Consider the following 18,405-nt stretch of genomic DNA (forward strand, 5'->3'; position numbering starts at 1 on the left):
AGTAGTCTGTCTGGATGTATCACTACCGGATATGGTATCTGTACTATTCAAGATTGGAGATGGTTACAGTGAGTGGTGAACTCTGCCTGGACAATCACAAAGGCCAACCTCCCACCTACAGAATCCATCTACTCGGCCTGCTGTCAAGTAAAGTCCACCAGCATTCTCAAAGATCCATCCCATCCTGGCAATGTTTTTCCACAACCTCTACATCAGGGATAAGGTACAGAAGTCTAAACACATGCACCAACCCCACTGTTGTTAGAATATTGAATGGATTCACAAACTCTTAACATTTGCCTGTACCTGTGTTTTTGTTTTTGCCACTGTCTACCTATTATTTACTTATCTATGCTATTTAACTATGTGATCTGCCTGTATTGCTCGCAAGACAAAGCTTTTCACTGTGACAATAAATTCAATTCAATTCTTTGATTCCTAGTCCTCAGGTAATCACAGCTGCAGGAGAAGAAGGAGAAATTAAACAAGGCTGCTCCCTCACCCCTTGTGGTAGTCACCCAGCAGAAACAGCCTCCAATAAAATAGCACAAAGGTGGTAACACAGTGACAGACCAGAACTGTGGCTGGTAATACAAAATTGCCAGCATGCTCACCCCCTGCTGTTAGAAGAGTTCAGTTCATTGCCAAATAATAAAGCTAGTGATCCAGAAAAGAGGGTTTCCCATGGAGCAACGTTACTGCGATTTGACAAGTGCTGTTCCTCGTGAGTAATAGTGTACCATATTGAGCTCCATATGTTAAAATGAGTTGCCAGTCTAATACGTTATTGCAACTCATTATTCAGACTCTTGACATTTCCCTGACGCACCATTCTTGGTTGAATAACCTACATAGCTGCCTACCAGTTGAGAATTTTGAGAATATATATCTTGTAAATCTGTTTTCAAATTTCAGACTTGTGTGCCATTTCACCAGAACCCAACTCTTTTACTGAATGGTTGCCTCTGCTCAGCACTAACTGCTGAAAAATCTTCAAGAGAGATAGACATGATCTACACATTAAAGTTCCAAGCTGGAGGAAGGCCAATTTTGATGGTATTAGGGAAGAGCTTTCAAAGGTTCATTGCTGTGGATGTTCGCAGGTAAAGGAATGGCTGGAAATTGGGAAGCCTTCAAAAATGAGATAGAGAGTCCAGAGACAATGTTCTTGTTAGGGTGAAAGGCAAGGCAGGTAGGTGTAGGGAATGCTGGATGACTAGAGAAATTGAGGGCTTGGTTAACGAAGCATTTAACAGGTAAAAACAGCAGAGATCGAGTGAATCCCGAGAAGAATACAAAGACAGTAGGAGGGCAAAAAGGGGACATGAGATAGCTTTGGCATATAGAATTAAAGAGAATCCAAAGAGATTTTATAAATACATTAAGAACAAAAGGGTAACAAGCGAGAGAATGCGACCCCTCAAGGATCTGCAAGACAGCCTATGCGTGCAACTGCAGGAGATGGGGGAGATACTAAACAAATATTTTGCATCAGTGTTTACTGTGGAGAAGGACATGGAAGATACAAAATGTGGGGAAATAGATGATGAATGTCCATATTACAGAGGAGCCCTAGGACTCTGTGGGAAGCTACGAAAGCGATTGCTGGGCTCTTTCCTGAGATATTTGTATCATCAATAGTCACAGGTGAGGTGTTGGAAGACTGCAGGTTGGGTAATATGGTGCCACTATTTAAGAAAGGTGGTAGAGCCGTGGATGATATCCATATGGACTTCAATAAAGCATTCGAGAATGTTCCTCATGGTAAACAGGTTAGCAAGGTTAGATCACATGAAATACAGGGAGAACTAGCCATTTTGATACAGAACTGGCTCAAAGGTAGAAGACAAAGGGTGATGGTGGAGGGTTGCTTTTCAGACTGGAGACCTGTGACCAGTGGTGTAACACAAGGATGAGAGATCAGTCTACTGCTTTTCATCACTTATATAAATAATTTGGATGTCAACAGAGTTGATATAGTTAGTAAGTTTGCAGATAACAACAAAATTGGATGAATTGTGGTCAGTGAAGAAGGTTACCTCAGAGTACAATGGGATCTTGATCACATAGGCCAAGGAGTGGCAGATGGACTTTAATTTAGATAAATGTGAGGTGCTGCGTTTTGGAAAGGCAAATCAGGGCCGGACTTATACACTTAATGGTAAGGCTCTGGGGAGTGTTGCTGAACAAGGAGACCATGGAGTGCAGGTTCATAGTTGCTTGAATGTAGAGTCTCTACTGTGGCTGGGAATACAAAATTGTCAGCATGCTCACCCCCTGCTGTCAGAAGAGTTCAGTTCATTGCCAAATAATAAAGCTAGTGATCCAGAAAAGAGGGTTTCCCATGGAGCAAAGTTTAGTGAAGAAGGTGTTTAGTATGCTTTCCTTTATTGGTCACAGCATTAAGTACAGGAGTTGGGAGGTCATTTTGCGGCTGTACATGACATTGGTTAGGCAACATTTGGAATATTGTGTGCAATTCCAGTCTTCCTCCAATGGGAAGGATGTTGTGAAACTTGAAAGGGTTCAGAAAAGATTTACAAGGTTGTTGCCAGGGTTGGAGGGTTGAGCTATAGGGAGAGGCTGAATACGCTGGAGCTGTTTTCCCTGGAACATCACAGGCTGAGGGGTGACCTTATAGAGGTTTATAAAATCATGAGAGGCATGGGTAGGCTAAATAGACAAGGTCTTTCCCCTGGTTTGGGGGAGATTAGACAGCATAAGTTTAGTGTGAGAGGGGAAAGATTTAAAAGGGATCTAAGGGGCAATATTTTCACACAAAGGGCGATATGTGTATGGAATAAGCTGCCAGACAAAGTAGTGGAGGCTGGTACAGTTACAATATTTAAAAAGGCATCTGGATGAGTATATGAACAGAAAGGGTTGAGGGATACAAGCCAGGTGCTGGCAAATGGGACTAGATTAATTTAGGATATCTGGTCAGCATGGACGAGTTGGGCTGAAGGGTCTGTTTCCGTGCTTTTTGTCACTATGCCTCTCTGTGGCAGTGGTTGGTCCAACTGAACCATTTACTAGACTGCAAAGAGTTATTTAAGTGGACAATAGATGTAAATCATGGGACTAATTCATTTTAGACAATAGAGACTGCTTTTTATTTACAAATTGGGGGGAATACTGACAACAATCAATGCTTTAACAGTAAAATCATGTTTCCCACAAGTAGTCAAAGTGAGTGCAAATACGCAAGGTTGACCTTAGAAAACCATACAAAGACTCAGGCTGACCAATAGGACAATAACAGAGGGGTAAAGAACTGATCATTTGATACTGGCGCATTGAAAATGTTTTGATATTATGGGATGTAGAAGCCTAAAGTCTAAACAACATCCATTTACTTGGCATACTCTCAAATGCATGCAGTGCTCAAAGCCAAGGCTCAAAACTGAATTTTTTAAACTAATTTAATTAAGGGTCTGCTCTATAATGCAGATGAAGCACCTGAGCTGCTTTTTTTTTGCAATGACACATTGGTGTCCTTTATCTTCCAAAGAGTCACTCATTTGTTTTTCATTTCCGTTCTTTGACCTCTTAAATGAAAAGATTGTTCTTCCTGAGTCTGTTCATTATGGCAGTAAAGAACAAATCGTTATGTTGTAATGGCAGTCAACATTATCTGTGTGTTTATCATTGAGACTGGGTTATTAGTTTTTTATTACCTTCAGAGCTTTCTGTTACTCCTCTTGCTCTACCTGCGTTCAAGATTTCATTGGACCATTTTGGCATGTTTTTATTCAATACTCTGTGAGGGACACAAATTAATCTCATTGAAAGAAAAGCATCTCACCTTTGGTGCTTCTCAGAGAGTCAAATTTTTGTGGTTGCAAATTACTGGAGACAAGATAAAGTATGATTACTCCTAACATGAGGTTTCAAAGATGGAAGTGGATTTAGGTATTGTATTTGCCACTACTGTGGTGACTCTTCTGTTTTTCAATAGCATGAGGATATAATAAAGTTGTTTGCTGAGAAATCGGGGAAATGTGTTCAGGTATTCAAAAAGAATGGGTACTCAATGAACACAGTCTGCCAATTTCTCAGCAACAAACCCAACAAGCAGACAAAACGTGTTCAGAATCCCTAGCCACTCTCCCCTACATCAAAGACATCTTGGAAATGACTGCCAGACTACTCAGGCCCCTTGGCATCATGGTAGCCCATAAACCCACCAACATAGTAAAAGAGTAGCTAATGAACTTGAAAGACTCTATACAGACAACAAGCAAAACTAATGTAATTTACAAAATAGCGTGCAAGAACTGTAACAAACACTTTTATTGACAAACAGGCAGAAAACTAGCCACCAAGATATATGAACACCAACTAGCCACAAAGCGACATGACCCTCTCTCACTAGTGTCCTTACATACAGATAATGAAGGACACCACTTCGACATCCATCCTAGGACAAGCCAGAGACACAATCGAGAATTCCTAGAAGCATGGCATTCCAACCGGAACTCTATCAACAAACACATTGACTTGGACCCCATTTACCACCCCGAGAAAAAGAACAGGAAAGGCCACCACCACAAGAAATGACATCATCAACCCAAAGAAACCCAAACTTACAAATAGAAAGCAGGAATCATCAGCAACGCTTCGTCGGGAAGCTCACTGAAGATGTTACCTAGTATGGTGATGAAACATCTGAAAATGAACATACCAACTCAGCGAGCAAACCTACATCTAGAACCTCAACCTGAGCTACAAATCTTCTCAAAATGTGCTCATATAATAAAGTACTATGCAAATGTTAAGATTTTTCTTTTCCTCATTTAGTGAGTTTTTCTCTGTTGGCATGGACAATATGCAGTGAATTGTAATACTGACAGGAGAGAAAGAAATGCCACACAATAGAGGTACTAAACAGGAGACACTCAAACAGAATTCTGGCACTTCCTGACTACTGGAGGGCTAACCTCCAGAGGGTGATTCAAGTTCACTGAATTTCACTCACATGCAACAATAATGTCACTGGTAAAGCAGTCACGAGTTGTTCTCTTGGAAGGAATAGGTCAAAATGGAGGATCCAGTATGGAAAATTAATCTGTGTCTTTGTAGGGAATACCTATCCTATTGAGTATGAAATGTAGCAAGTGAAGATTAATTGTACACTCCACCTTAGGAATACAGAGCTTAAGTTTTATTTTCTGAAACAGAAAAGTGTATTTATGATTTACACTTGCTCGGATGCATTTTATAGTCCATGCCTGACTGTCCTGAGAAGTTAGTGGTGGACTTCTGCCTCGTACTGTCACAATTATTAAATAGCGAATTTTAAATGTTTTAATTAGACAGTGTGAACACAGCAATATATTTAGTAGTATAACTCCAAGAGGGCACTTGGAGATGATAGAAACCCCATGATAATACTGTTCATCCTTCTCAGCTGTAGATGGCAGGGACCCCAGAGTTGCTGTCAAAGTCAGCTCGTTTAGTTGCTGCACTGCACTCCGTCCTTAGCACATGCAGCTGAAGTGGGAGAGAATGAATATTGAGTTCAATGGATCCAGTGAAGCAAAACGAATTAGTTGTTGCAAAGGCCTTGACGTTAATGAAATATTCTTTACGATGGTTTTTAAATTTTCTCAGAAACTAATGCACTCAACTACGTATCCTTTCTGAATGTATTAAGTGATTTTGCTACTTGTTGAACGTGAGAAAAGAACTGACATACTTGACGGATTCAAAGTTAATCCAATGATGTAAATGTGATTCATTTTAATTTAACAAATTGACATATTTGACTAGTAAATTAGCAGATATGTTATTTATACAATTTTTTATCACAGATGTGATATTCCTGGCATGTGATTCTATAAGTATTCACAAGGTTAAAGGATGATTATGGATAATAACTGCTTCATTGATAATTTATACTTTCAAAGACATAGTAAAGTCTTATTCACTTTTTCAAAAAAAATCTTATTCCTCTACTTTTCCCTGTATTAATCGATCTACAAGTTTATTCACTATTTGTGTGCTTAGTCATAACGACACCTTTTCCTAGTTTGTACCCGTGTCCTCAAAGTTTAACTTAAAACAGTAAAGCAGGTCAATCTTTTTTGAAAGATATTTCCAATCGTTATGTTCAGATTTGGTACACATCTGGAGCAGGTTAGCACTTGAAACCAAGCCTCCTGTCCCAGAGGTAGGGATGCTACTACTGTGCCACAACAGCCCCTCAAAGATATTTTTATATCTTTATTCTTATAGTAAGATCACCTCTAACGTGCCTTGTCCCAGGTTGAAACATTAAGTTCCTCTACCCATTGCTCATGATACTTAGATAATATGTTGTGGGAATTTGGGAAATGCTCACATGTTTTTTAATAGGGAATATTTTGCAAATAGAATCGAGTTCAACCGCAAACCAAATTCTATATCCCTTTGTCTGCCTCAGAGATGAGAGTGCTTGGGTGAAGTATTTTTAACACATGGATAAAGTGTCGGAAGTGTGGAGGGAGGCTAATATTGGGCTGGGAAGGAAAGACCCATGAGCCTAATGTGAGTGGTGGGTAAGTTATTGGAAGGGAATAGGATTTATGTGCATTTGGAAAGGCAAGGACTGGTTAATGATAGTCAACACGGCTGTGTATGTGAGAAATTGTGTCTCACAAATTTGATTGAGTTTTTTGAAGAGGTTATCAAGAAGATAGATGAAAGCAGAAGAGTAGACATCGTCTACATGGACTTTAGCAAGGCCTTTGACATGATAGATTGGTTAGGAAGATGAGATCATATGGGATTCAGGGAGAGAAAGCTAATTGGATACAAAATTGGCTTGACGATAGGAGACAGAGCGTGGTGGTAGAACGTTGTTATTTGAATTGGAGGCCTGCGATCAGTTGTGTACCACAAGGATCAGTGATGGGTCTACTGTTGTTCATCATTTATATGAACAATTTGGATGGGAATATAGGAGGTATGGTTAGTAAGTTTGCGAATGACACCAAAATTGGTGGTATAATGGACTGTGAAAAAGGTTATCTAAGAATACAAAGATCTTGATCTTAGCAAATGGGCTAAGAAGTGGTAGATAGAATTTAATTCAGACAAATGTGAGGTGTTGTAGTTTGATAAGTCAAACCAGGGCAGGACTTATACAATTAATGGTAGGACCCTGAGGAGGTTGTTGAACAGAAGGACCTAGGGGTCAGGTTCATAGTTTCTTGAAAGTTGCGATGCATGTAGCCATGGTAGTGAAGAAGAACACTTACCTTCATTGGTCAGAGCATCGAGTACAATTCTAGTCACCTTGCTATAGGAAGGACTTTGTTAAACTAGAAAAGGTGCAGAAAAACATTTACAAGGATGTTGCTGGGACTGCAGGGTTTGAGTTATAAGGAGAGGCTGAATAGCCTGGGACTGTTTTCCCCTGGAGTGTCAGAGGCTGATAGTGACTTGACAGACATTTGTAAAATCATGAGGGAAAAAGATAAAATGAATAGCCAAGGTATTTTCCCAGGATAGAGGATTCCAAAACAAGAAGGTATAGGTTTAGGATGATAGGGTGAAAAATTTAATGGGGACCTGTGGAGCAATTTTTCAGACAGAGGGTGATACGTGTACAGAATGAACTGCCAGAGGAAGTGGTAGAAGTGGGTACAATTACAACATTTAAAAGACACTTGGACAGGTACGTGAAAAGGAAAGATTAGAGGAATATGGACCAAATGCAGGCAGATGGGAATTGTTAAATTTGGGATACCTGGTCTGCATGGATGAGTTGGACCAAAGCTTCTGTTTCTGGGCTATATGACTCTATAACTCAGATCTTTGAGAATAATGTTTAGCCTCATGATTCTTCTCTGTACTAGCTTTTGCACTAGACTGATTCCTGTTCTTGGCAACCAGAACCAGATACAACAGTTAAGGTGGTTGTGACCTTTTACCTTCTCTGATGTTTATTGTAATGATTCAGCAATATAGTTCCAACATTCCCCTGCTAATTTCTGTCATGGTTGAATGTACCAAATCTACTAAAATCCCCAGGTCTCATCCAGCTTCACTCTCAGTTAATTCAACACCAACATAGAGACCTTGGAGTACAAGTTCATTGTTCCTTGAAAGTGGAGTCACAGGTAGACAGGACGGTGAAAAAGGCATTAGGGATGCTTGCCTTCATTGGTCAGTGCATTAAGTATAGGAGTCATGTTGCAGCTGTAAAGGCCATTCGTTAGGCCACTTTTAAAATATTGCATGCAATTCTGGTCTCCCTGCTATTGGAAGGATGCTGTGAAACTGGAAAGGGTTCAGAAAAGATTTCCAAGGATGTTGCCAGGGTCGGAGGCTTTGAGCTATAGGGAGAAGCTAAATAGGCAGGGGCCATTTTCCCTGGAGTGTTGGAGGCTGACAGGTGACCTTATGGAGGTTTATAAAATCCTGAAGGACATGGATAGGGTCAAGAGACAAGGTATTTTCCCTGGGGTAGTGGAGTCCAGAACTAGAGGGCATAAGTTTAAGGTGAGAAGAGAAAGATGTAAAAGGACCTAAGGGACAACTTTTTCACACAGAAAGTGGTGCATGTATGGAATGAGCTGCCAGTAGACATTTTGGAGGCTGGTACAACTACAACATTTAAAAGGTATGGGTATATGAATAGGAAGCGTTTAGAGGATATGAACTAAATGCTGGCAAATGGGACTAGATTTATTTAGGATATCTGGTCGGCATGCATAAGTTGGACCGAAGGGTCTGGTTCCATGCTGTACAGCTCTATGACTCTATGGTTCACAGGAAAAAGAAAGGACAGTACAAATATTCTATGCACATTACTTTGCAATTGTTGTCACTAAATTCTGAGTATGATTGTTTTGCCCACTTTCATATCTATCTGTTACATTCTGTCATTTCTAAACTATCTCTTTAATTGCACCTCCAATTTAATATCATCTGCAAGATTGATGGCTCATCACTGAGATTCCGAATCCAGGTTTTTCTACAAACGAAAGATTATTGTGGTCCCAGCATTGAGTGTGAGACAATGCATATAGTACCTTCTTCACCACTCCTCAAACTGACATAACTGACAAAAATAGTTCATTGTTTGCAGTTTTAGAATATTCTATTGTTGTGAAAGGTGTCATATAAATGCAACAATACTTCTTCCCTCTAACATGCTTATCTTCTTTTAACCTCAAATCGATTTCTCATCCATTCTTCATGTTTACCCTGAATGTCCACAGTTTAGAATTTGATACTAATTTTTTGTTTGTGTTAATATACAGTGCCCTTAAGAGACGTGTTCTGTCCTGTTTCTCTTGCAGAGGAGTGTTGTTACAGTGTTGCTGGAATTCTCCTGCAATAGGCAATTGGTAAACAGCTTCAAGTCCTTTCTTATTTAAAAAGAGAGACAGTCGGCAGAGTTTGACTCACTCAGAGACTGAGACGATTTTGGTTTTGCTTTTGCTTTTGGTTAGTTGGTGCCTTTAGCTGGCTGCTGCAGCTGAAAGCTTGAGTTTTCTGCTGCTACAGTGAAGACTGAAACAGAGAGGCTTCCTCTTAAAATCAAAAGGGGCACGTTGTTTATTTCAGTGTTCCTTTGTACTGGACTGGAGACAGACATGAGAATAATCATTATATTGCTGAATTGACTTTACCAAGGGTGTGTTTATGGGATACTGCCTGTATTGGAACATTGATGATTAGTGGTTAAATAGTACATTATCTTGTTAAGTATTTTAACAGAGTTATGGCATTTCTTCTTTTTGTTGTATTTTAACTGTTTTGCAAGTATAAAGTCTGTTTTGATCAAAGCTTAGCAGTGGACTAATCGAAGCATATCTGGAACATAACACCTTCCACTTGCCTTTTAAAATATATAAAAGTTAGGGTCTAGTCTATCTCCATAATATACTTTGGGAGGTCTGGTCTGGTCCATTACATGTAACTTTATCACAAGCTTTTTAGAAGTCAGGTTACACAAGGACTCTTGTGGCTGAGCGGTCATATCCTTATTTCTGAAACGGGGGCCCAATATCAAGTCCCACTTGCTCCTAAAACCATTTCTGAACAGAAAATATCTACATCACGTAATAGGGATTACCACAGCCCACTTGGATTATCACTTAATGAAATTGACAATATTCTACAGGTAAAATCTTCCCCATCTGAACATGTTAATTGCTATTACATAATTGTGGATGATTCTCAGTTTGACTCCAGATATGATTTCTATTTGTAAGGATCTTTTATTATGATTACATGATGGAAGAAAAATGTCTCAGCATTTTCTTGTGTCCGTTTATCAACTTTCCTGAAAAAGGAATCATATTCAGTTGTTTTCAGGTCCCATATATCTCGAGTATGTAATGATTTCTTTACAATAATTGTCAGTACTTCAAAAATTTCTTTGCTAGTTTCCTTCCATACTGAGATATCATTTATCCCAAATCATTTACTTGTTTTGAGCTAATTAATCTACATAAAATTTCCATCCCATTTTAAGAATCATTCATTTTACTTGGTGTGTCTTTGTTTGGAAAGATCATATTGCCCATGCCTTTCATGGTGTACATTTTGTGGAATGATTTGTGGAACCTCAGTTTTAAACCCATTTCATTTTATCTTACTGTTTCAATGACAGCTGTCTTGCTGGAGTGATACTGAATGTTTTTTTACTCTTACACTTAGCTACTGCAATTAGATTTTTCCAAGTTCGCTTTCTTCATTTGGTTATAGTTTCAAAATTTCTTATGTGCATCCTAGATACTCCAATATCTTTTCATTTTGCAGATTTTTCTCATAATGTTTTCCACTTCATAAGATATTAAAAACATATTTAGGGTTATGCTTGTTTTGTCAGAGTTACTGGTTTTCTCAAGATATTTAGAAATAACCTGCCACCACATATCCATGTCATACCTAAGACCACCAATTTACACCACTGTAACATTGTCCACTCCTGCTCCTGCCTCAATTCATCTGCTGAAGCCCTCAGAGTGCAGAGTGTGTTGCTGGAAAAGCACAGCAGGTCAGGCAGCATCTGAGGAGCAGGAGAATCAACGTTTCTGGCAAGGGCCGTTCATCAGGAATGAGGCTTGTGAGCCGAGGGGGTAAAGAGATAAATGGGAGAGGGATGGGGCTGGGGGGGAAGGTAGCTGAGAGTGCAATAGGCAGATGGAGGTAATGATAGGTCGGATAGGAGGGTGGAACGGATAGGATAGAAAGAGGATGGACTGGGAGGAAAGGTCATGAGGGTGGTGCCGAGTTGGAAGGTTGGAACTGGGATAAGGTAGGGGGAGGCGAATCCCACTCATCTATTGTTCTTGTGTTTTCTGATTCACCTTGGTTTCAGATCAAACAACACCTTGCTTTTAAAATTCTGATCCTTGTTTTCAAATCCCTCCAAAGTTTAACCATCCTGATACAGCCCTTTGAGACTATATGTACTCATCTAATTCTGGTGCTGCCAATTAGCTATTGTGAATTTAAATTGGTCCAATACTGGCTGCTGTACCTTCAAATATCAAGGCTCTAAACTCTTGCAATTTCCTTCTCAAACCTCTGTGACTCTTGCGTCTAGATTTTTGTGCCTCCAGTTGAATTGGAGTAGAGACTTAATGAGGACAGGCAATCTAAAAATAGCAGGCAGGATATGATCCTGGGGTTCCTTGCCTCAGCAAGTTTTGCTGGTCCAAGTTAAGGGTGTAGGTAGCAGGCCATACCTGGTTCTTTGGAGTTGGTCAGTTCCATATCTCAGGGTTGGTATTTCATGCCACACTGCCTGCAGTTTTCATTGAGTTGGGCCTACTGCTCAAGGATTCATTGGTTATACCCCTCAGAAGAGTTGTGAACCACAGTTTGGATTTGAGAAGTCTATGGAAGTTATGTTTAAAAGTTCTTATCCATGTTTTGACCTGCAAGCCACCTCCATGTCGACTCAGCCCAATATGAACTGTAGTTAGAACTCATTAGCTTTATTATAAGAATGACAAATCATAGAAAAAAATCACCCATTCAGAAATTTGATCTAAAAAAAACCTGCTGCCACAAAAAATGGAGTCATTAAAATTGGGGATAGTGAAGGGAATTAGGGGAGCATAGGTAGGTCAGAGGATTGTAGGGCTGGAGGATATTAATGGAGATTGGGGGGGGGAAAAGAGAGAACATGGAAATATTTGAAAACAAGGACAAGTATCAATCAATAAATATATTAATCAGGCAAAAAAATTCTAAGAAACATTTCAACAACAACAGAAATGCATCTAAACTAGATGAGGCAGATAAGCCTCATAAGGGTTGCAGGAAGCAGAATCTTAGATCTGATAGAAATCGGAAGAGTAAGTCATCAGTTAGGTTTATCCAAATACCCAGATAGAGAAACAAAAATCAGAAACCAGGATTAGGCAAGCAGTGATATGTGACTGCTGATATTTCCACTACATTATAATTCCATATTGCCACAACAGCCTTCAGCACTGGGATCATTCACGGGAATACATCATAATGGAATAGCTTCCACTCCCTCATTTGTGAACATCAGATAGCAAACGTGCTTCCACAAATTCATCTTATATTCTTTCAGCTTTTCTGTAATACCTTCCTTATGCTTTTGGTTTACCTTTAAAATGTCAGGTATTTCTTTAAATTTTAATTTCCCTCAAGTGTTTTGATTTACCTTTTTTTCCCTCAGGTATTATTTAATTTTAACTATTTTGGGAGGTTCCCCTTTTATCATCTGCTCTTTCATCTTCGTTTTGCTCCACTGCACCATTAACCTGTGTTTTCCTTTCAGATCTACTTCTGTAGCTCTTATTAAAAAAAAACCCTAACTTGTATCACACCTTTAAAATAGTGAAAGACACAGTACTTACAGTTACTGTCTGGACCTGTTCTTCCTCTCCCCCATTACATTTACTTAACTTGTTAAACTTCACACTATTTAGAGGCTTTGGAGAATTCAGTTCTCTCAGTTGCAAAATATATTTCCAAATAATTTACCAAGTTACTAATTTGAGAAGCTCTCAGTCCTGTCTGACATCCTTTGGGCGAGTCTTCTATAAGATTGATTAAAAGGTTGACTGTGGCTCTTGGGTAATCCAAATCATCTACCTTCATTTTATGTGTAATTTGTTATCAATTGCAAAAAGAAATACAGCATCTTTAATGTAATAAAACATCCTGAGATGCTTCATTGGAACATTACAAAATCAAGAATAGCATCAAGACAACCAGCAGATCTGTCAACAATTAAGGTAGTCTTACAGAAGGAAAGCAGAGAGGTAAGGAAAGAATGCCAAGTCTTGGACTTAATAATTGAAGGTACAGTCACCAATGGTTGAGAGACTCAGTCCACTGATGTTCATTTATATAAATGATTTGGATGGGAATATAGGAAGCATGGTAAGTTAGTTTGTGGATGACACCAAAATTGGTGATCTAGTTGACAATGAGGAAGGATATCTAAAATTACAAAGCGATCTTGATCAAATGGGCTGAGGAGTGGCAGGTGGAGTATAATTTAGATAAATGTGAAGTGTTGCAACAAGGGCAAGACTTACGCAGTAAATGGTCTGGCCCTGGGAAGTGTTGTATAACAGAGATCTAGGCGTTCAGGTACATAATTCATTCAAAGTTATGTCACAGACAGATAGAGTGGCAAAGGAGGTGTTTGGAACACTTGCTCAGACCACTGAGTTTAGGAGCTGAACCATCAATGTTGCAGTTGTACATGACGTTGGTGATGCCACTTTTGAAGCACTGTGTCACCCTGGTCACCCTGCTATGGGAAGGATATTATTAAATTGGACAGGGTACAGAAAAGACCTAGAAGGACGTTACCAGGATTAGAGGCTTTGAGTTAAAAGGAGTGGCTGGATAAACTGGGACTTTTTTCACTGGAGTTTAGGAAATTGAGTGGTGACCTTGTGGAGCTTTATAAAATCATGAGGCACATGGATAGGGAAAATAGACAAGGTCTTTTCCCTAGGAGCGGGAATCCCAAACTAGAAGGCATAGGTTTAAAGTGAGAGGGGAAAAGATTCAAAAAGAATCTGACGGGCAACTTTTTCACAGAGGGTGGTGCATGTATAGAAAGAGCTGCCAGAGGAAGTGGTGAAGGCTGGTGCAATTAAACGGTTAAAAAGCATAAGGCTGGGTATATGAATAGGAAGGGTTAAGATGTGGGCCAAATGTTGGCAGATGGGACGAGATTAGTTTAGGATATCTGATCGGCATGGACAAATTGGACTAAAGGGTCTGCATAGTCTCAAACTTTATGCAGCCCGCCGTTTGCCCCTCATCCTGACTTTTGTATTTAAAAAAATGTTTGGAGTACAAAAAGTACTCATTGACCAGCGAAGCACTTTGAGGAGTCGCAAAAGATGCTATATAAATGTAATTTCCTTCTTTCTTTGCAGTTGTCAGCGATTTAAAATAAAACCGAAGTAGACAATTTTCTAGAAACGCGATATTTAAACGGCCGAAAAGAAATTAAATAATTCACTACGACGTTTGTGACTGATTTACCCTCATTTCACCCCATGACAAGTTAACCTGTATGTACGGTTCCGGGAAGGATCATCCATTTTAAAACAAGAATGGAGAGCGATGAAGCTGTACCGCTCCCAGTCTGACCCCTCCCTCCCGGGTGAACAACTACGCATTCTTCGCGCGTGAGTAAACAGCCTAGCCCTGCGCGCACTCCTAAGAAATGCAGCAGGGCAAACCGTCCCTCCCTGCTCGATTCGTGCAGAAAGGACATTTCAGCTCCAAATCAGTTCGAACATCGTGTACAGCCGAGCAAGCACGCGCAGACCGCGGTGGTGCGCGCACGCACGCGTCAGCAGAAGGTGCGGAGTGGGTGGAGCGGCGGGCTGTGTGTGTGGGGGTGGGGCTGGTGATCTCGGAGGAGGGAATTCAGGGAACTCTGCGAGGCGGTGGACAGATAGACAGACGGAGGGACCGACGGGCTGTCTGCGAGCGTCTGAGACTTCAGTTGGTGAGTGTGAGCTGGAAGGAATCGGGCCAGAGTGGAGGCGAATGCAGAATTTAGATTGGGGAGGGACGGGAGTAGACAAGGGCTGATCCGAGTGGCCTGTGTCTGGGTTTCTTTCGCTGGATCGTTCAGACCCTCTCTGGCTTGGGCAAGGCCCCCCTCTCCCTCTCCAGGAATGTAAAACGGTTGGTGTCTGGATCATTACAGTCCGGGTCCCGAAGGAGGATACTCGTACTCTCTGGGACGGCTATTGGGTGCAAACATACTCCCTTCCCCCTTCCTCCTTCTTTCCCAGACACTGTGCTGGGGGCTGCAATCTTGAATTCTTTTCTCATCTTTTCTACTTCCTTCCCCCGCCCCATTCACAATAGGGTAAAGTAGAAACAGATGTTGGAAGGGATAAGTCATGGAATATTGCCAGGACTGTTTTTTTCTTTTGAATGAACTTGTTTGGGAATCCGGGTGCATACGTTCCAAATATTTGCAGCACCTGAAACGAGAATTGTTTTTTCCTGTCTCTCTTTTTTAATTTCTCTTCGGAAAAGACTTGGTAACAAAATTAGAAACTGCACGGGGCGAAGTTCACGCAGAATGTTTACATTTTCCGCCAGTGATCTGTTGCTTCTGACAAACCGTGAATGTCCTTTTAAATCACATGGTTTAAAATTGAAAAAAAGTTGTGTCGTGGAAGCGTGATTTATTTGTTAAATAGCATGGAGTGCATTCGACGCTTCTAATCGGTCTAAAGCTCAAGATTTGATGTGGGCAGGGGATCACGGAGGGGAGTGGAAGTGCACTTGACCTAATGTACAGTCAAAGTATGATTTGCTAAGATTACAACTAAATATGTTCCACCTTAACTCTGAGCATTCATGCATATTTTATTAATTTATGTTGGTGGGAGCACAATTATGCATGGCTAATAATTCACTCTAGGGTTGTAATGGTTTAAACATCTTTCAGGAAATGTGTATTTTGAGATTGTGCCGCTTTGCAGATTTTCATGTACTATAAAGTAACATGTTACTGGCTATGTTTTAATTAGCATGTACCTGGAGAGTTGTGCTTATTAGTTGCATTGGACCTATTCAGTTAAAAATCATACCAGGTTATAGTCCGAAAGATTTATTTGGAAGTACAAGCTTTCGGAGCATTGCTCCTTTGTCAGGTAACTAGCCAGCTGATGAAGGATGAGTGCTCCGAAAACTTATAGTTCCAAATAAACTTAGTCTATAACCTGGTGTGATTTTTAACTTTGTCCACCCGAGTTCAACACTGGCACCTCCACATCATCGACCTATTTAGACCTAGCAGATTTCCAGATTTGATGTAAAGCTTTCTTATTTAACCTCTGGCTCTCTGGTGACGTTACCATTCAGCATATTGCATAATGGATATAAAAAAATTCTATACATAGATGCTCAAACATCCTATGACTGCTGTTGTACTGGTTTTTTCAATGACTGAAGAGAACTGACAAGCCAGACCCCACCTTTCAGATTTTAAGCAGTGTAAGGAAGACTTATTTTTACTTTCAATCTTTGGCTGACTTTCATTCCACTTCCAAGTATTCTTGCTGTAATAAAGTTTAATCTTAAATATGTATTCGGTACTGACCCAACACCAGTACTTCTGGTGTTGGGTCAGTACCGAACAGGATGTGGCACTGATGCTAAAAACAAGTGCTTGCAGATCTGAGGGCTTTGACAGTAGTTTGTGAAGTATTACATTTTTGTGGAGGAGGATTTGTTTCAAATTCTAGGAGAGGGAAGAATCTGCCTTGGAACAATTCCAGATGTCACATTTCCTATTATATTTTCCCAAACAACAGCTGGCTTTTTTCTTAAGATGGCTGGTTTTGTGCAAAGTGTGAACTCAACAAGTTCTTACATTTTATGGAATTTGGCATTGCTTTCTCGATAAACATTGATTTTAAAAACTTTTTTACCTTATTGGATTGATGTTTTTTGGTAATAGTCTATAAAATGTTGCTAGTTCTTTAAATAAGATACAAAAAAGGCATCATATAGCAAAGTCAAACACTGTCTGGATGAAGCAAAATATTGTAAAATAAAGATTAGCACAGTGCAATCGATATTATACTGAGTTATGATGGAATGTGATGGCATGTTTTTTGGTACTGCGTTGAGCATCATGTTGGTGTTGCGAGACCCTTTACTCAGTCCTTCTTTTAAATGCATTTTTTATGATCTCAAAAAATCTTTGAAGATATTAGACAGGATTGTATGATTTTTGAACAAGTTGAAAGAGTAATGTTTTGACTAAATTTTGTCACCTGGCCCATAGTGAACCGGAGAAAGTGAGGATTGCAGATGCTGGAGACCAGAGTTGAAAAATGTGGTGCTAGAAAAACACAGCAGGCCAGGCAGCATCCAAGAAGCGCTTATGCCCAAAACGTCGATTCTCCTGCTCCTCGGATGCTGCCTGGCCTGCTGTGTTTTTCAACAACCACATTTTTCAACCGTTGTGAACCATTTAAACCTAGGTGGTCTTAGAATTTCACCCAAGCCTTTCTTTGGCTTGTTGCAATTTTTAATGGCAGTAAAAGCAATGGAACTAAACATGTTGATTAAAGTTGGTCCTTATTCCTAATTCTGGTCATGATTGCTTTCTGGTGATGCAAGGACTGAAAACCTGAGAGTGCAATTTTATTTGGCTACCAGAGTTCTGTACCATTGACTATCATGAAATTCGAAAGAACTGGGGATGCTGGAAATTAGAAACAAAAACAGAAATTGCTGGAAAAACAATTTTTCTGGCAGCATCTGTGGAGAGAAATCTGAGTTAATGTTTCGGGTGCAGTGACCCTTCAGACTAAAGTGAAAGTGAGATTGAACTGAGAGTAAAGGGACAGATTGGGTAAGAGTGCATGATAGGTCACAGCAAATTATGGATTTTATTTTTTCTCTGCTGCCAAATTGAAGTTGTAAAAGAACCAGATGTCATTGAAAAAGGGAACAAGTTGATTTTACATTTTGCATATGATGTTAAGGTAATTTTTCAAGCACAATATTTCAATTATCATTTCAGGTTCTTGCACTTCGTTTTCCTTCAATGATACAAGACAATTGGGTCTTTTCTTTGCCATAATTACACTACGTTTTGTGCTTGAAGAATTGTAATTGAGAATGGGTGGGGGTGAAGGTGCAGGGGTGGATCAGCATGAGATTGAGCTTCAGATATATTTAAGTACCATAAACTGCAGCATTTATTAAGAGGTCTGTATGGCAGCTGAGAGTTCAGTAGTACCATTGATGTAACAAATGTTTAGTGCCTTTGTACAGTCTGTGAAACTTTTGTCTGACAAAAATCTTTAGAGTCATAGAGTCATAGAAGTGTACAGCATGGAAACAGACCCTTCGGTCCAACCTGTCCATGCCGACCAGATATCCCAACCCAATCTAGTCCCACCTGTCAAAACC

At 40.0% G+C, this 18,405-nt stretch overlaps 1 protein-coding gene and 1 long non-coding RNA gene across 4 annotated transcripts in view; one reads left to right on the plus strand and one right to left on the minus strand.

The window, feature by feature from the left end:
- Positions 1-14,810, minus strand: part of LOC122549151 (uncharacterized) — a 39,616-nt gene extending 24,806 nt beyond the window's left edge. The window contains exon 1 of the long non-coding RNA XR_006311431.2: positions 14,494-14,810. This is a non-coding gene — a long non-coding RNA (uncharacterized LOC122549151). The remainder of the gene's footprint in view (positions 1-14,493) is intronic.
- Positions 14,811-14,863: 53 nt separating this feature from the next.
- Positions 14,864-18,405, plus strand: part of rnf19a (ring finger protein 19A, RBR E3 ubiquitin protein ligase) — a 73,967-nt gene continuing 70,425 nt past the window's right edge. For 2 of the 3 annotated variants that reach the window (XM_043688489.2, XM_043688493.2), the window contains exon 1: positions 14,864-14,965. The gene's annotated coding sequence lies outside the window, so the exon portion shown is untranslated. Of the gene's footprint in view, positions 14,966-15,009; positions 15,148-18,405 lie in introns of those variants that run through there. The other variant, XM_043688491.2, reaches the window with a different exon arrangement.

Source organism: Chiloscyllium plagiosum, unplaced genomic scaffold, assembly GCF_037043375.1.
Source record: "Chiloscyllium plagiosum isolate Xiang-an unplaced genomic scaffold, Cpla_swu_hap1 HiC_scaffold_4, whole genome shotgun sequence".
NCBI classification, from domain to species: Eukaryota; Metazoa; Chordata; class Chondrichthyes; order Orectolobiformes; family Hemiscylliidae; genus Chiloscyllium; species Chiloscyllium plagiosum.